Source organism: Cherax quadricarinatus, chromosome 57 (genome assembly GCF_038502225.1).
Source record: "Cherax quadricarinatus isolate ZL_2023a chromosome 57, ASM3850222v1, whole genome shotgun sequence".
In the NCBI taxonomy this organism is placed as follows: domain Eukaryota; kingdom Metazoa; phylum Arthropoda; class Malacostraca; order Decapoda; family Parastacidae; genus Cherax; species Cherax quadricarinatus.
Genome location: NC_091348.1, coordinates 18307830 through 18335329, shown reverse-complemented (window position 1 = coordinate 18335329; position 27500 = coordinate 18307830).

Sequence of the window (27500 nt, the reverse complement as noted above, 5' to 3'; positions counted from 1 at the left end):
TTACATCATAAAACCAGCACTACAAACAATGTTATGAATATCTAATAGGGCGATCAAAGTGCACAAACTTCGTAAAACACACAGAGAGAGAATATGAAATTTTACCACGAACACGGAGAGCCCATCAAGGAACCCTGAGCGTTTGAAGGAAACCTACATATATTTTTGTTAAATTTAAAGATGCTCTGAATAGCTGGACGGCTGGATGGCTGGATGGCGACTGGCTTGCTGATTGGCTGATACTTTCCTACGATTTTCTGAATGAACTTCAGAATTAATACCTGAAATTAATAATTTCAGACATTGTTAATGCTTTTCCTGACAGCCTAAGGTACCACAAGACGATCAAGAAATGCCAGGATGGAATAAAAATAGTTGACGTGGTCAGAGTGAGATTGAGCATGCCAGTGAGTGTATGAATATTAGGATCGACGTGGTCAGAGTGGTTCTGAGTGTTCCAGTGAGTTAATGAGCGTTTCAGGAGAGTGAGGAAGTGTTAGAGCAAACTGAAGAGCGTCAGGGAATGCCAGAGTCTATTAAAGTTTTTTTTTTTCTAAAATAAGGTTGATAAAGGGTGTCCAAGGGAGTATAAGATGAGACTTTTACCTGGCGGGGAAGGAAGGGGGGGAAGGGGGGGGGAGGGGGGTGTTGTTGCAGCGTCTTGTGTATGTCGTTCAATTTGGGAGCAATTTTCCTTCCTGGCTCGAATTGCAGCTCTTAGCTCAAGTGTTGGCCCACACCACAACCCTCCCTGCAAGAGCAAGACGGTGCCATGCCTCGTGCACCACAGAAGCTCTTTAATCCTCGCCTTTCCAACTCCAGAATCAGCCTAAGAGCCTCCTGATCTCTTAAGACAGCAATTCTTTCGACGCCAACAATCGAAGATGGAGATACTTTTTCCATCACACTCTTAAAGTTTTACCTCAGTTTTTATTTATTTTTTTTTTTAGCTTTTCTTTTTTACCTCAACATTCTCTTCATTTTACCACAACGTTCCCCTTCTCCTCCCCCTCCTCCTCCTCTCTTTTGTATTTTCCACCTCCCTTTTCCGCGTCTCCGGTAAACACAAGCGAGGAGGGAGTATCAGTGTCAAGTATCAGAAACAGCAATGAGTAAAGTCGCCGCACAAAACTCCCACAGTGAGAAGTTATTCCAGCATCAGACGAGGCATCTCCGTCCTGGATGTCTCTTGTGCACTGAGGGGATTACTTTTTCTCCGTCCTAGCTGAAGTATTTAGTTTTTCTTTGGCGATCTTTAAGCAGAGAACTAATGTATTTGAAGAATGATGTATTATGTTAATATTTATAACTTTTTTTAAATGTTCTCTCATTTTAAGGAATTTTATCTTTAAGATAAGATTTCGTTCGGATTTTTAACCCCGGAAGGTTAGCCACCCAGGATAACCCAAGAAAGTCAGTGCGTCATCGAGGACTGTCTAACTTATTTCCATTGGGGTCCTTAATCTTGTCCCCCAGGATGCGACCCACACCAGTCAACTAACACCCAGGTACCTATTTGCTGCTAGGTGAACAGGACAATAGGTGTAAGGAAACGTGTCGAAATGTTTCCACCCGCCGGGAATCGAACCCGGGCCCTCCGTGTGTGAAGCAGGAGCTTTAGCTACCAGGCCACCGGGCCTGTTTTTGGGAGATAATCTTCCATGAATTAGATGGAAGAGAGTTCAAGAGAAGAGAGGAATCAAGTGTTCTAATTCCATGCCCTGGAATTAAAAGGAAAAATGTTCCAGATAAGAGAAGAACCTAGAGAACTAATTCCATGACAGAAAACGGGTTACAGAGACGCTAACTAGAGGTTCTTCTTCGATACGCTGGGAAGAACGTGGATTGCAAGAAGTAGAGGAAATGTTATTCTATTTCGATATCTGTAAGACAACAGGACACCGAATTAAATCACCTGGAAGGTAGTTTCATTCGGTGCCCCGAAAAAAAGTATCTTATCTAACAGAGGACTTTAGCGTCCAAATTATGTGCCTTGAGAATGAAAGAGTTTTCAGTACGGCAAGAAGCAAGCCATTCTAATTTCATCTACAACTTCTTTAGTTTCTCTGCTGAATTTAAAGTTGCCTTTATCTCCTCAAATTATATCTTGGAATGAAAAGAATATTTTCCTTCGATTACCCAGAGACAGACGGAACTGAAGCCTTTCCACTCACTGCTATTTTCACGCTGCAGTAATATCTTTTTTTTAATGCTGGATTGAAAGGAAAGAGTGTTGAATATTCGAGAGAGAGAATGAATGCCAGAAAAGACATTTCAATTCTCTGTACCCTTCTTAAAACCCTTTCATCGAAGCGAACCCAAATATTTTCTTCGGGCAGAACCAATTTCAGGGCCTGGGTCTGTTCCCACTCGCTTCTCAGGGCTAAACGAAGGAGCCTTAAGAGATCCGGTAACCTGTTTAACAACGAGAACCTTAGAAACGAGGAAATTTGCTGGTGCGCTTTGAGGAAACCTCCCTCACTTTTTCCCAGCCTTCCACCTTCTTGTCTTTAACAATTAATTTCAAACCTCCCCTCATACCTTTCCAAACCTTCCTTCTCTTTCTATTTCACTTACAGCTCTAAACCTTCACTTTCTTTCTTCTAAACTTTTCCCCTTTCACCTTTCCCAATTTCTCTCTCTCTCTCTCTCTCTCTCTCTCTCTCTCATATCCTAACCTATCTCATTTTCCAATCCCTCTTTCCTATCTCCCCTACTTCGAAATCTCTCTCACCCCCCTCTGAATCTCCCTCCCTCTCTATCCACCCTCTCCCCCTCACCCCTCCAAATCTCCCTTCCTCCCACCATTCTGAACCTCTCTCCTTTCCTAACTTCCTCCCTCCTTCCCGTCTTTGATCCTTCCTGCCATCCCAAATTTACTCCAAGGTAAAAATGCCGAAAGTTTTTACTAATGGAGTTTTTACAGCCACCACACCCTCCTGCTTCCAGCTGCTCCAGCATCATCGTCTGGATAAACACAACTCATCTCTGTCCTCTCAGAATCTTCACTTTAAATCATTTTTACAGCTTACTTGATGAGGAAAAGGACTGGCTTTATTAATATTTTTGTGGTCATTTTAAATATTATTATCATTATTATTATGAGGGAAAAAGGACTGGTTTGTACAAACATTTGTTGTGGTCTTTAATTTTAATAATACTTATTAATAATAATATTGATGCCAATAAATTATTACTATTATTAGTCATTTCTTAAATCTTCTCGTTCATTATAATTTTGCATTTCTTTCTCTCACTCGTCTTTATCTCCATTTCTCAGTCTTTCATTTTCATCAACACACTTTATCTTAACACACACACATAATTGTGTGATTCTCTCATCCTCCTGACTCTAGTTAATCAGTCGTGGAAAACAGCTGTGAGGGGTACACAGTGTGGTATACTGTGGTGTGTCTGGACATAATATGCCTATAAGGGATCTTATCTGATTGTCCTTCCACTCGCGCTGAATGATCCTTAAGGGTTTAGCGTTGAATGATCCTTAAGGGTTTAGCGCTCTTTATGGAATAATATAAAGATAATCCTTTTCGTCCTAACTTCTTTTTTTTTTTTAACTTCAACCTCATTAACTGCTTCTACTTTATTTTTATCGTCTTTTTCTTCATCATCATCTTCATTCTCCTCCTCCTTTTTCATCTTCTCCTCCTCTTTCATCTTCTCCTCCTCTTTCATCTTCTCCTCCTCCTCGTTCTCCTTTCCCTCCTCCTCCTCATTTTCGTTCTTTTCCTTCTCCTGCTTTTCTTGTTCCTTCGTCTTCCGTGTTCCAAATACATGGGTCTCCATGCACTATTTCTTCAGCATTCATCATCATGTAGGAGCTTGCCTCTGCATGCCTTCTGGTCTTTGACATGCAGTAAGGCGCTCTAGAGCGCTGCAGTCCACCACCCACCACAGCGACCCCTCTCACTGGCTCTTCCACCACCCACCATAGCGACCCCTCTCACTGGCTCTTCCACCACCCACCACAGCGACCCCTCTCACCGGCTCTTCCACCACCCACCACAGCGACCCCTCTCACTGGCTCTTCCACCACCCACCACAGCGACCCCTCTCACCGGCTCTTCCACCACCCACCACAGCGACCCCTCTCACTGGCTCTTCCACCACCCACCACAGCGACCCCTCTCACTGGCTCTTCCACCACCCACCACAGCGACCCCTCTCACCGGCTCTTCCACCACCCACCACAGCGACCCCTCTCACTGGCTCTTCCACCACCCACCACAGCGACCCCTCTCACCGGCTCTTCCACCACCCACCACAGCGACCCCTCTCACCGGCTCTTCCACCACCCACCACAGCGACCCCTCTCACTGGCTCTTCCACCACCCACCACAGCGACCCCTCTCACTGGCTCTTCCACCACCCACCACAGCGACCCCTCTCACTGGCTCTTCCACCACCCACCACAGCGACCCCTCTCACTGGCTCTTCCACCACCCACCACAGCGACCCCTCTCACCGGCTCTTCCACCACCCACCACAGCGACCCCTCTCACTGGCTCTTCCACCACCCACCACAGCGACCCCTCTCACCGGCTCTTCCACCACCCACCACAGCGACCCTTCTCACCGGCTCTTCCACCACCCACCACAGCGACCCCTCTCACTGGCTCTTCCACCACCCACCACAGCGACCCCTCTCACCGGCTCTTCCACCACCCACCACAGCGACCCCTCTCACCGGCTCTTCCACCACCCACCACAGCGACCCCTCTCACCGGCTCTTCCACCACCCACCACAGCGACCCCTCTCACCGGCTCTTCCACCACCCACCACAGCGACCCCTCTCACCGGCTCTTCCACCACCCACCACAGCGACCCCTCTCACCGGCTCTTCCACCACCCACCACAGCGACCCCTCTCACCGGCTCTTCCACCACCCACCACAGCGACCCCTCTCACCGGCTCTTCCACCACCCACCACAGCGACCCCTCTCACCGGCTCTTCCACCACCCACCACAGCGACCCCTCTCACTGGCTCTTCCACCGCCCACCACAGCGACCCCTCTCACTGGCTCTTCCACCGCCCACCACAGCGACCCCTCTCACCGGCTCTTCCACCCCCCACCACAGCGACCCCTCTCACCGGCTCTTCCACCACCCACCGCAGCGACCCCTCTCACCGGCTCTTCCACCACCCACCACAGCGACCCCTCTCACCGGCTCTTCCACCACCCACCACAGCGACCCCTCTCACCGGCTCTTCCACCACCCACCACAGCGACCCCTCTCACCGGCTCTTCCACCACCCACCACAGCGACCCCTCTCACCGGCTCTTCCACCACCCACCACAACGACCCCTCTCACCGGCTCTTCCACCACCCACCACAGCGACCCCTCTCACCGGCTCTTCCACCACCCACCACAGCGACCCCTCTCACCGGCTATTCCACCACCCACCACAGCGACCCCTCTCACCGGCTCTTCCACCACCCACCACAGCGACCCCTCTCACCGGCTCTTCCACCACCCACCACAGCGACCCCTCTCACCGGCTCTTCCACCACCCACCACAGCGACCCCTCTCACCGGCTCTTCCACCACCCACCACAGCGACCCCTCTCACCGGCTCTTCCACCACCCACCACAGCGACCCCTCTCACCGGCTCTTCCACCACCCACCACAGCGACCCCTCTCACCGGCTCTTCCACCACCCACCACAGCGACCCCTCTCACCGGCTCTTCCACCACCCACCACAGCGACCCCTCTCACCGGCTCTTCCACCACCCACCACAGCGACCCCTCTCACCGGCTCTTCCACCACCCACCACAGCGACCCCTCTCACCGGCTCATTCTGTTGAGAAATTTCCCCCCTCAACGAAGAGGGGCGCACGTCCTTCCATTTCAAGATCTGCCGTCCTCTTGTATGCAGGATCAAAGCGGCGTAACACAAGCATTTTTCATTCTCAGTCACATTCATGCCTTAAGGAGCTGTTTTAGATCTCTGGATCTGTTTGAAAATGTCTCCAAAATGTGAAAAAAAAACTTTTTTCTTCATAGGAACTCAGTTTTCAGGGGGGGGGGGAATAACCCTCATGCATAGACTCTTCAGGGTAGAGAGAATTGATTATTTCGCATTAAAGGTACATCTGTCTTCTTGCTCTGTGCCAGACTTATTTATTTTTATTCATGGCAGCTGATTCAAGGATGCCATATTTTAATAGATTTTTTGCCTTGATGAAATCAAGTTTTTGTTCTGTCTTTCTCTGTCTCTCTCTCCCTCTCTCAATGAGGTCGTCCACATCTCCCCTGTGTTGAAGACTCAGCACAGATGACGTGTCCATCCCAGGTTGGTCGAGACCAGAGCTAAGTCACCTTGCAAGACACTCGACCAAGTCCAGAAATCAAAAATAAAATGGGGGGGGACTGGCCATTAAAGAGAGTAGTGCATACTCGAGCTGAGAGCCAACTTTTGCCCCAGGAAGTTTTACAGTCCACTATTGTTGAGAAAGTAAGTGTCACACTTCAGCACTGAGTGTATTGGCTTCATCTCCCTCTCATGACATGAAGCACACTGCACTTACGAAAATATTTTTTTAGCACGTTTCGCCCTGTCATAAAACCTCTTTAAGAGAGGTCGAAGAAGACATATTTTTTTTTAAACACTTAAACATATCGAGAATGTCGAAGAAGCCTTGAGATAACGACAAGTGTGTTGAAGAAGCCTTAAAACAAGGAGAATAATCTTGAAGAAGCCTTAAAACAAGGAGAATAATGTTAAAGAAGCCTTAAAACAAGGAGAATAATGTTAAAGAAGCCTTAAAACAAGGAGAATAATGTTAAAGAAGTCTTAAAACAAGGAGAATAATGTTAAAAAAGTCTTAAAACAAGGAGAATAATGTTAAAGAAGCCTTAAAACAAGGAGAATAATGTTAAAGAAGCCTTAAAACAAGGAGAATAATGTTAAAGAAGTCTTAAAACAAGGAGAATAATGTTAAAGAAGCCTTAAAACAAGGAGAATAATGTTAAAGAAGCCTTAAAACAAGGAGAATAATGTTAAAGAAGTCTTAAAACAGGGAGAATAATGTTAAAGAAGTCTTAAAACAAGGAGAATAATGTTGAATAGAGAAACCTTGAGAAAAGAACAAGCATACAAGGAAAATAGAATTAAAGACATTTTTCAATTCCATTCTGCAATTACACACTGTCTTTTCCTTCTCACTTTCTATCCTCTCAGTCTCTCTCTTCCTTCGCTCTCTCTTTTTCTCCCCAGTCCTCTCTTCCTCCACATTCCTTTCTGCCTCTCCATTTCTTTCTCCCCACTCCACTCCTCTCCTGCTCTCCATTTCTCTCTTCCTTCTCACGCCTCCTCCTGTCTTCTTCCCCACTCCATTCTTCTCTTCCTCCCCATTCTTCTTTTCCCTTTCCACTCCTCTCTTTCATCACATTCAAGGGGAAGCGCTTAACCCGTAGGAGCTACCCACCCGTTCCTTGCATCAGAGCAGATTACATCCATTCTTCAGGCGTTGTTTCACCCCTATCTGGAGAGAGTTTATCTGGAGAGAGTTCCGGGGGTCAACGCCCCCGCGGCCCGGTCTGTGACCAGGCCTCCTTAGGTCAGTGTCCCAGGATGCGACCCACACCAGTCGACTAACACCCAGGTACCCATTTTACTGATGGGGAACATAGACAACAGGTGGAAAGAAACACGTCCAATGTTTCTACTCTGGCTGGGAATCGAACCCAGGCCCTCACCGTGTGAAGCGAGAGCGTTAACCACCAGGCCACCAGAGCCTATGGTCTTACATATTGCCAATAATCATTATGATAATATTAATCTCAACAAGAAAACAACAATAACAAACACCCACATCAGCAACACGACAAAAGGAAACTTCCAACATAGAAATCCAAATGATTTCTGGTCGACGAGCGATTCCACATCCACAATACACACTAAAAAAAAACTAACAATTCTCAAAAAAAAAAAAAAAAACACGAATCACATTCGCCAAATGCTATTCGGATGATTTATCAAAAAATAAAAAAAATATATATGCAAGGACCAAAATCGTATTCACTGCCTAGGCGGACCAAACTCCTGTAATTACCGAGTCGTGAATTGACCCTTCGATATTAAGTGAATAATAGGCGAGGGTTATTACCGGAGACTCTCGTCAGGGCTTACACCGGGACACTAAAATGCTCTGATTGCTCACTAATGGCCACAAGTCCTCTTGCTTTTCGTCAGATGTAATCCATATTCTTTCAAACAGGGCTTATTTTTTTTTAGTGTGTGTATATACGTACTCGCCTATTTGTGGTTGCAGGGGTCGAATCATAGCCCCTGGCTCCGCCGATTTGCTGGTCGCTACTAGGTTCACTCTCTCCCTGCTCCAAGAGTCGTGTGTGTATGTGTATGTGTGTGTATGTGTGTGTGTGTGTGTGTGAAAAATAAGAGAATGTACACACACACATGTGAACGACATGATGGAAGGGTTAGACTCAGAAGTGTCCCTGTTTGCAGATGTGAAGTTAATGAGAATTAAATCTGATGAGGACCAGGCAGGACTTCAAAGAGACCTGGACAGACTGGACACCTGGTCCAGCAAATGGCTTCTCGAATTTAATCCTGCCAAATGCAAAGTCATGAAGATAGGGGAAGGGCACAGAAGACCACAGACAGAGTATAGGCTAGGTGGCCAAAGACTGCAAACCTCACTCAAGGAGAAAGATCTTGGGGTGAGTATAACACCGAACATGTCTCCGGAAGCACACATCAATCAGATAACTGCTGCAGCATATGGGCGCCTGGCAAACCTGAGAACAGCATTCCGATACCTTAGTAAGGAATCATTCAAGACACTGTACACCGTGTATGTCAGGCCCATACTGGAGTATGCAGCACCTGTTTGGAACCCGCACTTGATAAAGCACGTCAAGAAACTAGAGAAAGTATAAAGGTTTGCCAGAAGGTTAGTTCCAGAGCTAAGGGGAATGTCCTATGAAGAAAGATTAAGGGAAATCGGCCTGACGACACTGGAGGACAGGAGGGTCAGGGGAGACATGATAACGACATATAAAATACTGCGTGGAATAGACAAGGTGGACAAAGACAGGATGTTCCAGGGAGGGGACACAGAAACAAGAGGCCACAATTGGAAGTTGAAGACACAAATGAGTCAGAGAGATAGTAGGAAGTATTTCTTCAGTCATAGAGTTGTAAGGCAGTGGAATAGCCTAGAAAATGACGTAGTGGAGGCAGGAACCATACACAGTTTTAAGACGAGGTTTGATAAAGCTCATGGAGCGGGGAGAGAGAGGGCCCAGTAGCAACCGGTGAAGAGGCGGGGCCAGGAGCTAAGACTCGACCCCTGCAACCACAAATAGGTGAGTACACACACACACACACACACACACACACACACACACACACACACACACACACACACACACTTTGAGAGCAATTTTTTTTTTTCACATGGAGACATTTTTCTCTTTCGGGTTCTGCAGAGGCAGACAAGATATGCAAATGTAGGTGCCAGCCTGTGTTTGCCAGGGAAGCAGGCAGCTTGCGCCCGGCCAAACACTTCTTTCAACAGGATAAATAAAATTATTGGCTCCCTGTGTCTTTGAAGGAGTGCACGCGCGCAAGTGAGCGAGTGAACGTGCGTGCACGCACGCGTGTGTGTGTGTGTGTGTGTGTGTGTGTGTGTGTGTGTGTGTGTGTGTGTGTGTGTGTGTGTGTGTGTGTGTGTGTGTGTGTGTGTGTGTGTGTGTGTGTGTGTGTGTGTGTGTGTGCGCGCGCGCTCACCTATTTGTGGTTGCAGGGCTCGAGACTCAGCTCCCGGCACCGCCTCTTCCCTGACCGCTACTGGGTCCTCTCTCCCTGCTCCATGAGCTTTATCATCCCTCGTGTTTAAAACTATGTATCGTTCCTGCCTTCACTACATCACTTGCCAGACTATTCCACTTCCTGACAACTCTGTGGCTGTGTGTGTGGGGGGGGAGGGGGAAGGGTGACTTTTCCCACGTCTGTCATGTAATTTGTTGAATTTATCTGAAAGGAAACACAGATAATGATATTCTCCAAGGATCATAATATAACTTAAAAAGTAATAATCCAACCGTGGCACCTACAACACCTTGGTGAAAAGGATGTATTGGAATTTGACTCCAGAAAGGAGAGGGGAAGGGAGATAGCTCCAACTCCTTGGATCAAAAGCGCTTCACTATGGATCAAAAGCCCTTCACATCACTAAATGGGTTTCTAGGAGAATTAGTGGAAATGACTTAGCATTAGTGATGAGGGAAAGAAGGGGAATGAGGGGAATGAAGGAGGGTAAATGGGAAGCGAATAGAAGAGGGGAAGGGAGAAAATTCACCACTGGTTTGACTCTGAAGAATGGTGTTGCGAGTCATGTATGTATTACATCAAACAGAAAGCTAGAAAGCTAAAGAGAAAAAAAGCTAGAGAGAGAGAGAGAGAGAGAGAGAGAGAGAGAGAGGGGGGGGGGAAACAGGAACACCCTTAGCAGCCAAGCGTCTTGTTAGGTCACCTGACCCTTGATTTAGCACTGTGAGGCCCCGACAGTGAACTGATGCAAATTGGCTCCCCGAGGAGTGACGTGGAAAGCTGGCCCGTCATCTTGACCACCTTCACCCTAAAACACTCACCCTAAAGGCCTGCCACCCTAAAGCACACTCACCCTGAAGCCCTGTCACCCTAAAGCACACTCACCCTGAAGCCCTGTCACCCTAAAGCACACTCACCCTGAAGCCCTGCCACCCTAAAGCACACTCACCCTGAAGGCTTGTCACCCTAAAGCACACTCACCCTGAAGGCTTGTCACCCTAAAGCACACTCACCCTGAAGGCCTGCCACCCTAAAGCACACTCACCCTGAAGGCTTGTCACCCTAAAGCACACTCACCCTGAAGGCTTGTCACCCTAAAGCACATTCACCCTGAAGGCTTGTCACCCTAAAGCACACTCACCCTGAAGGCTTGTCACCCTAAAGCACACTTACCCTGAAGGCTTGTCACCCTAAAGCACATTCACCCTGAAGGCTTGTCACCCTAAAGTACACTCACCCTGAAGGCTTGTCACCCTAAAGCACACTCACCCTGAAGGCTTGTCACCTTAAAGCACACTTACCCTGAAGGCTTGTCACCCTAAAGCACATTCACCCTGAAGGCTTGTCACCCTGAAGTACACTCACCCTAAAGGCTTGTCACCCTGAAGTACACTCACCCTGAAGGCCTGTCATCCTGCAGCACACTCACCCTGAAGGCCGTCATCCTAAAACACACACCCTAAAGGCCGTCACCCTTAAAAAAAAAAACCTTAAAAGCTTGCTACCCTAAAAATATACAAAAAAATTTATTTTGTACTTCAAAAAAACTGACAGGGGAGACTTAATCACGGCATAAACGATACTCAGAGACGCTGATAAAAAAAATAACCAAGACTGGAACGTCAGGAAATAATGAAACATTCATGAAAGGATAGGAAAGAGTCTCTATACAAGGACTTCTGAGCTACGCTCCCATTCCTCGGATCAAAATTTATCATATCCCATTCCCAAGAAGCTGAATGACTCCAGATTCAGCGTTTCCCCACGATAATAATAATAATAATAATAAAATAATAATAATAATAAAATAATAATAATGATAATGCAAAATACATACAAGAAAAGGATTTGATTCAAAATATGAGCAAGTTGAGAAATATAAATTAAAAAATTCGAATTAGAAAATTTTGAGTGAAAAAATGAAAAAAATTATGCACGCACACACACACACACACACACACACACACACACACACACACACACACACACACACACACGTGTACGTAATATAATCCATTACAAATCCTAGGAAACATAAATTCAGAATAAATTTATATCAGAGACGCGTACTGGAGGCAAGAAGGAATAATGATGAGAATGAGGGGGGACGTACGTACGTACGTGTGTGGAGGATGGGAGAGGAGACGCAAACCAGCCACCAACAGCCGAGCGGACACACTGTCACCACCAATGACGGGTGACACTGTCACCACCAATGACGGGTGACACTGTCACCACCAATGACGGGTGACACTGTCACCACCAATGACGGGTGACACTGTCACCACCAATGACGGGTGACACTGTCACCACCAATGACGGGTGACACTGTCACCACCAATGACGGGTGACACTGTCACCACCAATGACGGGTGACACTGTCACCACCAATGACGGGTGACACTGTCACCACCAATGACGGGTGACACTGTCACCACCAATGACGGGTGACACTGTCACCACCAATGACGGGTGACACTGTCACCACCAATGACGGGTGACACTGTCACCACCAATGACGGGTGACACTGTCACCACCAATGACGGGTGACACTGTCACCACCAATGACGGGTGACACTGTCACCACCAATGACGGGTGACACTGTCACCACCAATGACGGGTGACACTGTCACCACCAATGACGGGTGACACTGTCACCACCAATGACGGGTGACACTGTCACCACCAATGACGGGTGACACTGTCACCACCAATGACGGGTGACACTGTCACCACCAATGACGGGTGACACTGTCACCACCAATGATGGGTGACACTGTCACCACCAATGCCGGGTGATACTGTCAACCCTAGTACCGGGTACCAACTCGCCCCCCACAAGAAATATCTGATTAATATTTTATCTCTGGAAAAAAGAAATAGATAACTAAAGAGAGAGAGAGAGAGAGAGAGAGAGAGAGAGAGAGAGAGAGAGAGAGAGAGAGAGAGAGAGAGAATGAAGCAGGCGGCAGGTGTCTTCACTCTCCTACATTTATCAGACTAATCTCCCTGATACATTGCAGGTTCATCCTCACATTAATCCTACAGCCAGGAATGAGTACCAGCCTAGAGTCGAATCTCACGAAGAAGAAAATACCAACCGTCTAAACATTTTTTTTCCAAATACCACTTATACATCTGGGAATTAAAATATAACGAGTGGGGCTCAAAATATCACACTATACAAATAATACTGCGTATAGTCTGTAATGTTGTGTATACTATGCAATAATGCATATAGTATCGTTATTGTGTATAGTACAGAATATTGTCTATAACACTATAAAAATCTTGAAATCAAGAACAGTATCGTACGAAATATGTCGAAAAACGTTTGAAAACGATAGTGTTCTTTCCTGCATTAATTCCGAAAACAAATTGATCCTTCCTGTTTGATGGATCAGTCGGGCTGTTGAGGGATTCCTGACCGCAAATCAGTAAACGCCATGCCTCAGTTCGACGTTACGTAGTAAAATTCGAGCCATACTAACAGCCGGACTGATCAGCGAGTAAGCCTCGATTAGCGAACGGGAGGATGGAGCGTGGCTGACCCCCACATGGGTTTAGCGCTTCACAAAATACAGAAAAATTCGTTCAATACTTCCCAGAAAGAAAATATTTCGGTTGTACTTTTATGACGTTGTATGAGGATGAGTAAAACGTGCAACCGTTGTTATAATTCCGAAACATTTCGCTTACACAGAGGGTTACGTCAGTCGACTCCAGTTTTGAGGTAGTCAGTCCCTTAGCCCTGAAGCAGTAGTTTTTTTTAGGTGGTCTGTCATAATACATAATAATACGTTTTATGAAGTTCGCTCAGACTACCTTACGTTGCTGTCTAACGAAAGACTTCGTAAATATGCATCGTGTTGAGTTTATTTTTAAAGTCTATGCAAATCCCTCAAAGCCCCGCCATCAGAAGACGCGCGGTTGAACTTCCTTGGGTAAACAACCTCTATGCACTACCAGCATAAACAATCCAATATTCTGTTCCTACGAACAAGACCAAACATTCTTACCCTACATGCAAGAATATGCTTAAAACGCATTCCTGTCCTGCAAATATATATACACATTCTTGCCCTACGAAAGCGAATAAATTTACACATTCTTGCCCTAGGAAAGCGAATGAATTTACACATTCTTAACCAACGAACAAGAACAAATATAACGTAATAAAATCAAGAACTAACAAGCACATACTTGCTATAAACACTAAAACAAACACCTTACCTTAAGAGCAGGAAAACACAGACACAGACACACACACAAACACACTTATCCCTACGTGCAAAAACAAGCAAAAGCCTCACCCTACAGCCACCAAGAACAAACACATTTTTGCTCTTTGAGCAAACACAAACACTTCACGACACAATCAAGAACAAACACCTTGCCACACTGCATCTAACCATTCTCTCGCTCACAAAGAAAAAACATTCCATAACACGTAGACAAGAGCGATCAATGTAGCTGCCGATGTACCCAACTGTAGAGGGCGAATTTCGCCTTGAATTTTGCATGGAAAAATGGAATACGACTTACTGGTATCAGAGGAGCGTTAATATATAATTTATCACAGTAATAAACACACACACACACAATAACCACCATAAATAACAACATTGATTCGTCTTTCGAGGTTTATAACGTAGGATCGAGTCTTCACGATCACCACTCACCACATATTCCAAAAATTTGACTTCAGTCCGGCGAATACTGTTATTTATTAAATATATACACTAAGTATATATTGCCTCACCATTTTTTATACCTAAGTGCTCAGCATAAAATAATGATTCGTACAGAAAGGTGTCACAGCAAATATACTCTGTATATGAAAAAAAAAATGATTTTCTGAAGACAAAGGCACACGTTAGAGAAGAAAATTTTATTTCCTTGGTCTTACGTCTTGTGTGGATAATGGTCAATACGGTCATATTTGGCGGCTACATGCAATTTGATCCATTTTGCCGGTCAAATAATTATAAAGCCAAAAGTTGAAAAAGTATTATACCATACGGATGACATTATTATGATACTTAAACAAATCTAAGAAGTCCTCATTATTTAGGACTAAGTATACATATAAGACATTGCAGGTAGTGTAATTGCCTTTTACTATCCTCACTAATTGCTTTAAATAGTCTGAGGACTGACTATAACACGCTTAGAGTATATGCGAGGCCAGACTCAGACATGCACAAACTATTAACAAAGGAATTAAAGTTCAGCTTTGGTGGATTTTCCCTGACAAAGGCCTCTGGGACCATAGTAAAGTCCATGACTTGGCTACACTAGCATTAAATATCTAATGTAATTTTGGTTTCCCAAATAGAAGCTTAAAAGGCATTGTGGGTACAGGGAAGAGATAAGCAAGGACGAAGAAATGACTTCAGGAGAATAATAGAGCCAGAATTTATTTTTTCTAAAAAGTATGCTAGAATCTATTCCCGCTTAGCCATGAGTGGGCCTCTCTCCACAGAATAGTTACGAGGTGTATTCTTATCAGATGCCATTTATATAAAAATATATTAATGTAATATACAGTATCTTTAATTTTTAAAAGGGTTGATTCGGTAGGCCAGCAGAAAGTTTGTCATATGACCAAATGTTGCAGTTGCAGGTCATCGTATGATTATGATCATCGGTCAGGAGACGAAAATGGGTACACCCGCAGTGTGATTACCGTATTCTGTATGATAGTTACATAATGAACACACCTGCAGTGTGTGACTTCCCTATCCTGTATGACAGTTGCATAGTGCGAGCATCTGCAGTGTGCGACTACCGTTATTAATTATGATAATCACACACTGGGAGCAAACCTAGCAATGTTTTCCCTGTCATATTCCAAGTTACACACATGAGGTAATGAAATTGTCATATATGGAGGGTGTGTAGGATTATATCAGGTGTGTATGGCAGGGGATGAGGTGGTATTACGATCGGGTTGTGGGTGGTTATGATGGGTGGAGGGTCGGTTGGCTGGCCGTGGCTTGAATATATCAGGCACGCCTCACGAAATCCCGGCTCCTAGTCGCACGTCGTGAATTTTCTGAAGTCAGCAGAGACGGAGAAAGAAGAATGAGACTTCTGGAGATTAACCTCCACAGAGGTTACTTCTGGAGATTAACCTCCACAGAGGTTACTTCTGGAGATTAACCTCCACAGAGGTTACTTCTGGAGATTAACCTCCACAGAGGTTACTTCTGGAGATTAACCTCCACAGAGGTTACTTCTGGAGATTAACCTCCACAGAGGTTACTTCTGGAGATTAACCTCCACAGAGGTTACTTCTGGAGATTAACCTCCACAGAGGTTACTTCTGGAGATTAACCTCCACAGAGGTTACTTCTGGAGATTAACCTCCACAGAGGTTACTTCTGGAGATTAACCTCCACAGAGGTTACTTCTGGAGATTAACCTCCACAGAGGTTACTTCTGGAGATTAACCTCCACAGAGGTTACTTCTGGAGATTAACCTCCACAGAGGTTACTTCTGGAGATTAACCTCCACAGAGGTTACTTCTGGAGATTAACCTCCACAGAGGTTACTTCTGGAGATTAACCTCCACAGAGGTTACTTCTGGAGATTAACCTCCACAGAGGTTACTTCTGGAGATTAACCTCCACAGAGGTTACTTCTGGAGATTAACCTCCACAGAGGTTACTTCTGGAGATTAACCTCCACAGAGGTTACTTCTGGAGATTAACCTCCACAGAGGTTACTTCTGGAGATTAACCTCCACAGAGGTTACTTCTGGAGATTAACCTCCACAGAGGTTACTTCTGGAGATTAACCTCCACAGAGGTTACTTCTGGAGATTAACCTCCACAGAGGTTACTTCTGGAGATTAACCTCCACAGAGGTTACTTCTGGAGATTAACCTCCACAGAGGTTACTTCTGGAGATTAACCTCCACAGAGGTTACTTCTGGAGATTAACCTCCACAGAGGTTACTTCTGGAGATTAACCTCCACAGAGGTTACTTCTGGAGATTAACGTCCACAGAGGTTACTTCTGGAGATTAACCTCCACAGAGGTTACTTCTGGAGATTAACCTCCACAGAGGTTACTTCTGGAGATTAACCTCCACAGAGGTTACTTCTGGAGATTAACCTCCACAGAGGTTACTTCTGGAGATTAACCTCCACAGAGGTTACTTCTGGAGATTAACCTCCACAGAGGTTACTTCTGGAGATTAACCTCCACAGAGGTTACTTCTGGAGATTAACCTCCACAGAGGTTACTTCTGGAGATTAACCTCCACAGAGGTTACTTCTGGAGATTAACCTCCACAGAGGTTACTTCTGGAGATTAACCTCCACAGAGGTTACTTCTGGAGATTAACCTCCACAGAGGTTACTTCTGGAGATTAACCTCCACAGAGGTTACTTCTGGAGATTAACCTCCACAGAGGTTACTTCTGGAGATTAACCTCCACAGAGGTTACTTCTGGAGATTAACCTCCACAGAGGTTACTTCTGGAGATTAACCTCCACAGGGGTTACTTTGGGAGATTAACCTCACGGGAGTTAGTTTCCCAGGATTACCTAAAAACATCAGTGTGGATTATTTCAATTAAGGTTATTCACTCTTTTTTTCCCCAGGATGAGGGTCATACCAGAGGGTTAACGAACTGACTGGCAGATTAAGAGGGGAAATTTGCGCTGGAAAACTTACAAACTGCGTCTCGCTCAAAGCTCAGGATTGATCCCGGGTCCATCGATTGCGAGTTGAGCGCGTTACCACTGTGTTATGAGGAATTACGTTCGTGTTCTTAACACTGACTCACTGTGGGGCATCTCAACATTTTACGTCAACATCCCATTCAAGGAGGCTGCCATGATGGAAGTGAAGTGCTTTTGATCTACGGAAACAGAGCTACCCTCCACTTCATCGGATCCAACCTGATTATCTCAGGTTTGACAGGTGTTGCATGGCCCTCATAAGTTTCTCAAATTATAATAATAATAATAATAATAATAATAATAATAATAATACGATGAGGGAAATTTTTGTCATATTTATGTTCATAAGAAAGCGCTAAACGCGTACGGGTTATACAGGTCCTGGTGAAATAGGAGGCGTGAAGGTCAATAAAGTTTATGAAGATTGGGAAGCTAGCTTCACTTCCTTGAATCAAGAGCACCTCACCAGCATCAAGGCCCCAGAAAGGCCTCACATATATCTTTCCGAGTGATTGAGGGGGAATAAATTGATTCTCAAACTGGCTAAACGTCACAATAACTTTCAATCTCAAATATTTATTACTATTTGTATAATTCTAAAAACTCCGTGCGTATATTATTGTTTTTTTAAATAAAGAGAATATCGGTGCTCCGCCCAATAAAGCACTACAGTCAATAATTCATAAATACACAAATATTTTTCAATGCTCATATATTTTACGTGGTAGTAAATTGGACAAATTAAGGCTCTTATGTGCATTATCATTATTAAAACATTCTGATGCTCCTTGAATTTTAATTTATATTATGTTTGAGATATATGTATATATATATATATATATATATATATATATATATATATATATATATATATATATATATATATATATATATATATATATAATATTAAAAGTCTAAGCCTCATATCCATCTGATAGGGAGGGCATCATTATACTCTGGTAAATTTCTCTATTTTCGTCTCTCTCACACACACACACACACACACACACACATTCATGGATGAAAATCACCCTCAGACAGCTATTGCAAGCCGTGCTGGTGACTATTACACTGACAATGTTGTGAACCACTTTAGGAAAGTCATAAAGGAACGAGAGGTACAGGCCTCTATGGACAGATATGTTGTGCGACAGAGGTCCAGTGACTCTCAACCTGTTCCTAGTGGCATTAAAAGAAGAAGGGAAGTAACTCCGGAAAAGGACTTGCTACCTCAAGTCCTAATGGAGGGGGATTTCCCTTCTAAATGCTAACACCATCCACACTCTCCCCTCCTCCCATCCCATCAATCATCACCAGATCTTCATTAAAGGTAAGTGTCAATTATTCTTTCGTTATTTATTGTTATTTATTGTTATTGTAATTACTATTCTATTGCATTAAATTTAATATTTCATGTGGTAAAAGTTTTTTTTTTCATACTTTTGGGTGTCTTGCACGGATTAATTTGATTTCCATTATTTCTTATGGGGAAAATTGATTTGCTTTCCGATAATTTTGGTTTACGATGAGCTCTCAGGAACGGATTAGTATCGCGAACCGGGGGTCCACTGTACTATGTACATCAGGCCCATACTGGAGTATGCAGCACCAGTTTGGAACCCACACCTGGTCAAGCACATCAAGAAATTAGAGAAAGTGCAAAGGTTTGCAACAAGACTAGTCCCAGAGCTAAGGGGATTGTCCTACGAAGAAAGGTTGAGGGAAATCGGCCTGACAACACTTGAGGACAGGAGGGTCAGGGAGACATGATAACGACATATAAAATACAGCATGGGATAGACAAGGTGGACAAAGACGGGATGTTCCAGAGAAGGGACACAGACACAAGAGGTCACAATTGGAAGTTGAAGACTCAGATGAATCAAAGGGATGTTAGGAAGTATTTCTTCAGTCAGAGTTATCAGGCCGTGGAATAGCCTAGAAAGTGACGTAGTGGAGTCGGGAACCATACATAGTTTTAAGGCGAGGTATGATGAAGCTCATGGGGCAGGGAGAGAGAGGACCTAGTAGCAATCAGCAAAGAGGCGGGGCCAGGAGCTATGAATCGACCCCTGCAACCACAAATAGGCGAGTACAAATAGGTGAGTACACACACACACACACACGCACACACAACCCCCACACACACACACATCCCCCCCACAGACACACACACATCCCCCCCACAGACACACACACATCCCCCCCCACACACACACATGCCACACACACATGCCACACACACACATCCCCCCACACACACACATGCCACACTCACACACCACATACGCATGCCAAACATGCCACACACACATTCCATACATGCCACACACACACACACACACACACACACACACACACACACACACAAACACACACACTAACACACCAGGCCTAGTGTCTAATCGACATGTGCCTAGGACAAAATGGTAACACACACACACACACACACACACACACAGACACACACTAAAAAAAATAAAATAAAAAAAAAGCCATTGCCCCTTAACCTTTTAGCAAGCTCCACATCATACTGGAAACTTCATGGAGACCCAAAAATGCATTTCAAATGGTGGTCCAATATCAGAACCAGGATAGTCTTGCCACGAACTTTCCCCTTTCAAAAATTTTATTCATGACTTCCTTGCTTAAGGATACAGTGATCAGATATTCATACTGGAGCAGAAGCTTCCATTATTTTGCGGTAGTTTATGTGAAGAGAAATTCCTGTGTAGGATGCCCTCGATATTTCTCTTTGGCTTTTTTAACATATGATGGGAAAAATATGCATATAGATAGGAGAAAATATGTATTGTGCTTGCTGGAACGAATGTTGAAGAACTTGCTTGTAGATATAGTACTTTGAAATTCGTTCTGGAGTACTATTTTGTTATATATATGTCGTGCCGAATATGTAAAACTGGTAAATTAGCAAGAACTCAATTAAAATTAAGTCCCTTCTAAAATTTTCTCTTATACTTTTAAAGATATATTTTTTTCATTAATGTTAATGTAAAAATTTTTAATTTTGCACCAAAAGAATCTTAGAAAACTTACCTAACCTTATTATAACAAGAACAATTTATTTTAGCCTAACCCAACTAAATATATTTTAGATTTGTTTACAATAATTTAATACTAAACAAACACAGTGAAATATATTTTTTTCGTTAGGTTCAGAATGATTTTGGCGAAATTATTGCATACACAAATTTTCACTTGTCCAATATGGCAAGATGAGCGTTGCTATTTAAGCCAAGATCGCAAATTCTGCCTATTCGGCACGACATATATATATATATATATATATATATATATATATATATATATATATATATATATATATATATATATACACACACATATATACTGCCAATGCCTCATACTCCACTAGTACAGAGTCACGTCCATACAACCTTTTTTTTGTACTAAAGCAAACACTACTTTTTAATGTATAGGCAGTCAATCTTTTTGCCTTTGGTGCATGTAAATGGTTTAATAGTGCTGAAAAAAACGGAGCAAACATCAACAGAAAAAACACTCGGGTGTTGGGTATTTGGTTCGATTCACAAGCGTAAAGTCCATTACAAGGAAAACCTTTGTGAAGAGCAGAGCAAACACTGACCCATCCGTCTGCAACGCTTCCCATAATAACACCATCATAAAAACAAATATTGTGCTCTTGGTCATCCGTCAGCCTAGGATAGCAGGGGTGGGGGGTATAAAAAGATCACGCAGGCTGTTAGTCCGGTGATGACTGAATCGCCTCGTTGGGCCTTCTAGAGGAATTTAACAGGCGAGGATTGGTGGGGACGGGGTCGTCTTACCCCGGGTAGAGACGAGTCTGCTGTGTAAGTTGAATTTTTTTGTTACTAATGATCATATTAACGTCTTGAAGTTGCATATAGTATCTTCATGTGGAAGAAATTACAATAAAACGCAAAACTGCAAACATGAAAAAAATACCACAGTGAAAGTAGGAAATATAACCTGAGCGCTTTTGTGTGCTTACACACACACACATACTTGTATCTTCAGAGGATGTGCGCGTAAGCACATGAAAGCACTCAAGTTACATGAGCTATTTTCACCGTGGTACTTTTTCTTACCCTCACATATGTGATTAACTATGTGTAGCTACATGAGCACTGTTGACATGGTCTCTCGTTTTCAATGTTTCATCTGTAACAATTAAAAATTCTAGCAGCACTTGTTACCTTCTCATGTATCCGATCACATCTGCTATTTTGCTGTGATAATTCTTTTAGTATCTCTTTCCAGTTTATAGCTAAGATCTCTGGTTTTCCTGACGATGATGTAACCTTCCTTGAGGGTGAAATATCAGTATGTTATGAGCATAGTTTCTCTTCTGATCTTTACTGATTTTATAGCGATAAACTGTTTTACTTCGGTGTTAAGTTCATTACGGTCATTTGGGAAATAAAGCACACGAATGCTTCGTAGGTTTTTATAGAACTGTCTTTCCCCAGTACGACTATGTTACGTCGAGCGTCAGATCAATGAACACTGAAGTGGATCGTCAGATTTTTCCTTTTTTTTTAACACATCGGCCGTCTCCCACCAAGGTAGGGTGACCTGATAAAAAAGAAGAAATAAAAGTTCTTACATTTACTAATTTATGCAGGAGAAGGGGTTACTAGCGCCTTGCTCCCGGCATTTTACTCGCCTCTTACGACACGCATGTCAAAGAATGTTATCAGTTTTAATTTGTCAGGAAAAATAACCTGGCACAGAATGATGGGCTCTATGGCGGATGCATTTCCCTTTAAGGAAAGTATCTTGATGCCAGTAAAGAACACAGACCACAAAATAAGGTGAAACTACCTTCTTCTTACCTGAAACTCTGTTATCTGTAACTACTGTTATTATTCATGGCGGACCACTAAACACGAAGGGATCATACAGCGCCTGAGAAAAAAAAATCGTGTCCTTACGATTTCGTGAGTCAGTATCCGAAAATTCGGAGATAATCAGATTTGATCCGAGAAGAGGTGGGTAGCTCGAATTCCTTGGACCAAGAGCCTATCGCCAGCACGAGAGAGCGATAAATAGTGGAAGAATTAATGGCTGAGAGCATCTTCCATCCCACGTCAACTGTTGCACTTTACTGATACCTTCCTACCTCGCTCCTTCACATCTTCCATCTGTCCTCCCTACTTCCCTCCATCTGTCCTCCCTACTTCCCTCCATCTGTCTTCCCTACTTCCCTCCATCTGTCCTCCCTACTTCCCTCCATCTGTCCTCCCTACTTCCCTCCATCTGTCCTCCCTACTTCCCTCCATCTGTCCTCCCTACTTCCCTCCATCTGTCCTCCCTACTTCCCTCCATCTGTCCTCCCTACTTCCCTCCATCTGTCCTCCCTACTTCCCTCCATCTGTCCTCCCTACTTCCCTCCATCTGTCCACCATTCCATTCAATCTTTCCCTATCTTTTCTAACCTTTTCAGTATCTCCATCCATCTGTCCACATAGTAATGCATCCCTATTTTTCTCTCCTTAACTCTCTCACTATTTTCCTATACCCCTCACGCCCACTCTCCCTCTCTCTGACCTTCCATTTCTTCCTCCCTTTCTTCCTTCTTACCTTCGTTCATTCTGACATTTATCTATCCATCTCGTCTCTCCCTCACCGCTCTTCCTGCCTCCCTCCCTTCCTCCATCGATCCATCCTGCCATTCATTCATCCCTCCCTCCCTCTCCTGCTTCCTCTCTTCATCCATATATCCCTATTTCTCGCTCCTTTCCTCGCTCCCTCTATTCCTTCCTCACCCTCCTTGCTTCTCTTCCTCCTCCTCATCTTTTCTCCCTTCTTTCCACCCTTCCTCTTTCCTTCCATCGGAACATACACCTTCCTTCCTCTTAGTTCCCTCAAATTTTTTTATACCTCCTCTTCCATCCCCTTCCGTTTAGAAACCCTCCTCTTCCATCCCCTCCCTTTAGAAACCCTCCTCTTCCATCCCCCTCCCTTTATAAACCCTCCTCTTCCATCTCCATCCCTTTAGAAACCCTCCTCTTCATCCTCCTCCCTTCAGAAACCTTTCTCTCAATCCCACTCCCTTCAGAAACCCTCCCCTCCATCCCACTCCCTTTAGAAACCCTTCCCTCAATCCCAGTTTTCCCTTCCCGTCTTTTAACACTTTCCATCGCAACTTTCATTGCCCTCTCTTTTCCCCCCTCCTCCATAACACGTATCCATTCCCTCTCTTCCCCCCACCACACCTGTCCCTCCCCTCTCTTCCCCTCCTGTGGTTACCATAGCAACACAAGAGCACCACAGCTTTAGCGTCACACAGCCCACAACACCTACACACCAAACCACCAAAACAGAAATGAAAGGAGCAAGAAAGAATAAGAAAAAATTCTTGAAAATACTGTTTTCCCTACTTACACACACTCAACACATTTCTCTCTCCTCCGAAACCCAAGTTTATTTCTTCTGAACTTCTTTCTCCTTCAGATTCTCTACTCTTGTGTACAAATTATTTTTTCAGTTTTTTTTAATTCAGGTCCTTTCGAGTGTGGTGACTTAGTGACTCTGAAGGGCTCTTCTTCCAGGGAACTTAAGCTACCCACTCTCATCTACCATGGGTTAAACCCGATTGCCTCCCATTTCCCAGGTGCTATATGACCCATGATGGGTTTAGAGATTCCTCTCTGAACTGGAAGTGATTTGTGAAGTGTTGCAGTTACGGTATTGTGGTTTACGTTCTTCAGCAGCGTCTTTGCAGGAGTTTCATTCTGATGGCCAAGTGGTTCATAACACCAGCATTTATAACACTTTAATCCAAGCAAACCCCGAGATTTGGCTACGGGGACTGACCACAGTGTATCAGAGCTGAGGGACTGATCACCTCGAAATTCCATTTGCAGTTCTATCTCCAGTGTTATAACTGCCAGTATTCGACTGAGAAGAACCTGCTGTGCAAGTGAAGTCTATCCATAATAAAGATTCCTAAGCGTTCCACGTACATCATACCCATCATTCCCATTATATCCATCATTCCCATCATACCCATCATTCCCATCATATCCATCATTCCCATTATACCCATCATTTCCATCATACCCATTTTATTCAGAAATTATCATTTTATCCCTATTTTTTAATTATTGCATATAATGCTGAAGGCTTAATAAATCACATTACTTGGGGGTCTAATAAATTAAAGAGCATTAATTAAACACAAAAAATTAAATTTTACTTTAAAAAATACAAAAAAATTATAAATTAATAAAAACTTAAAGTATTAATTTAATAATATTAATTCCCTAATAACTTAAGTTCTTTACATTAATCTTCTTTAATGATTTCCAGAAGAATTTATGTTAAATTACCTTATCAATAATAAAGGGTATGTTGAGAATGTCCCGTGGCTCGGTTGGTAGCGTACTCAGTTTACATACTGAGTATCCGTGGTTCGATTCTCGTTATGGGTGGAAACGATGAGCATGTTTCCTTACACCTGTTGTCCCTGTTCACCTACCAGTCAGTAGGTAACTGGGTGTTAGCTGACTGCTGTGGGTTGCACCCTGGGGGGATTATAGTATACGACTACAGTATTTTTGTAGTGTTTTGTAGTGTCTTTGTAGTGTTTTTGAGCTCTAAAATGAGCTAAGATAGTATAACAGCTCTTAGCCAGTAAAATTAACCAGTATAAAAAAAAACAGGCAAAACTAGGCTGTGGTACACCGGGTGAGACGAAAATGATCATCTTAGGTCAGGACCCTGGCAAACACTCAGGCTGCGCCGCAACATTTACTTAATATTAAGTAACAAAACGAGAATCCATACTTGTAAAGAAAAGTTTAACTCGTATACATAACCGCAGTCAATCTTAAGTTGAAGAGTTCAATATCGAAATTAACTACAGCTGCCTTTGTACTACATTTCATCAAGCGTTGTTACCTGGAGATAGAGAGAGACTTGTGAAAATGGAGAGGGAGAGAAGGTGAAGGGAGCAGGAAGAGAGAAAAGGGGAGAGTGAGAAATATAGAAACAGACTGGAATGCATAGGGTGAGGCAAATTGGGGAGCAGGAAGTGAGAGAAGCTGAGAAAGAGATAGATGGATGGAATGAGGAACAAATAAGGGAGTTAGAGAAAAAGCTTGAAGATCATTGAGAGTGGAAGGGAGGGTGTTAGGCAGGCAATAAGGGAAATTTACAAAAACTGAACAAACAAGATAGAGTATCTGCATAAAGAACACTTCCAGCTCCTCTTTTTTCTCTCTCTCTGGACACTCTGTCACCTGACAACCCTCTTCCGTCCCTTGGATCCCAGCATCAGCAACACCAGCGGCAGTAGCGGCGGCGGCGGCGGCGGCGGCGGCGGCGGCGACGGCGGCTGCCTTGGTTTAGTCTCTGCAATCTCTGTATTCCTTGCAATTCTAAGCTCACAGAATCGAATCCCCTCGGATGAGCAGATAGGTCGACCTTGAGTGCTATTTGCCAGCGGATTAATTACGTATTATTACTGCTATTAATACTATTATATTACGATTATTATTAGTAGTAGTATTATCCTTTTATTCTCTGTAAATAGGTCTTCTCAGACTTTTCATAAATAATCAGAATTCGCCCTTGCATTTCAGCGTTCAACTGTTCAAGTGCTGAGAAATGTCACTTGATTAGCCAGCTTTACCAGCCAGACTTCATAGTCGAAGTAGTTAGCCAACGAAGGTGTTTTGTTTTGGGGAAAAAATCAATTTCCGTTCTGAGCAACGTAACGCGTAAAAGGAGTTTCCCAGGAGAGAGGCAGCGGATCTCTGGATGAGAGAGCAAGTGCAGGCACTGATCTCATTTCACCACTCCACAATATTTTCCAGTCAGGGTGTGTGGCGATTGCAGTGGTGGTTAGGGGATGGGGATATGTGGCATGGTAGGATGGGGATGGTGGGAAGGACAGTGTTAAACCACACTAACGACCGTGTATGGGTGGTAAAGGAGGTATTTTGACGGCCAGGAGAAATGGGAAAGTTTCTCGTGACGGAGAATCAGTGATATAATGACCTGCTCAGAGAAGCTTTGGGTCATTTGACAGATCTTTATTTCTCGCTTCCTGAGATGCCTTCTCGCAAATAAATTTATATATATATATATATATATATATATATATATATATATATATATATATATATATATATATATATATATATAATGTATTATTATTATTGTACCCACGAACAAGTGGTATTGATCAATAACAACACTGCAACTAGTCAAGGAGTCGAACCCATGCTGCTTTGGCCTGCCACAACAGGACAAAGCAGCATGGGTTCGACTCCTTGACTAGTCGCAGTGTTGTTATATATATATATATATATATATATATATATATATATATATATATATATATATATATATATATATATATATATATATATATATATATATATATATATATATATATGCAAAACAACCACTGTGAAAGTGTAGTGAAATTCCAAGCGCTTTCGTGACTACTCACATTGTCAAGGAACTATGAAAGTAATACATCAAAGGAAGGCAATAAAAGGGCTTAGACCACACCTCACAGTCATAGTTCCTTGACAATGTGAGTAGTCACGAAAGCGCTTGGAATTTCACTACTCTTTCACAGTGGTTGTTTTGCATATATATATATATATATATATATATATATATATATATATATATATATATATATATATATATATATATATATATATATATATTATATATATATATATATATATATATGCAACACTGCGACTAGTCAAGGAGTCGAACCCATGCTGCTTTGTCCTGTTGTGGCAGGCCAAAGCAGCATGGGTTCGACTCCTTGACTAGTTGCAGTGTTGTTATTGATCAATACCACTTGTTCGTGGGTACAATAATAATAATACATTATATAATATATATATATATACATAAATTTATTTGCGAGAAGTTAGGTAAGTTTTCTAAGATTCCTTTAGTACAAAACAATTAATTTTTATATA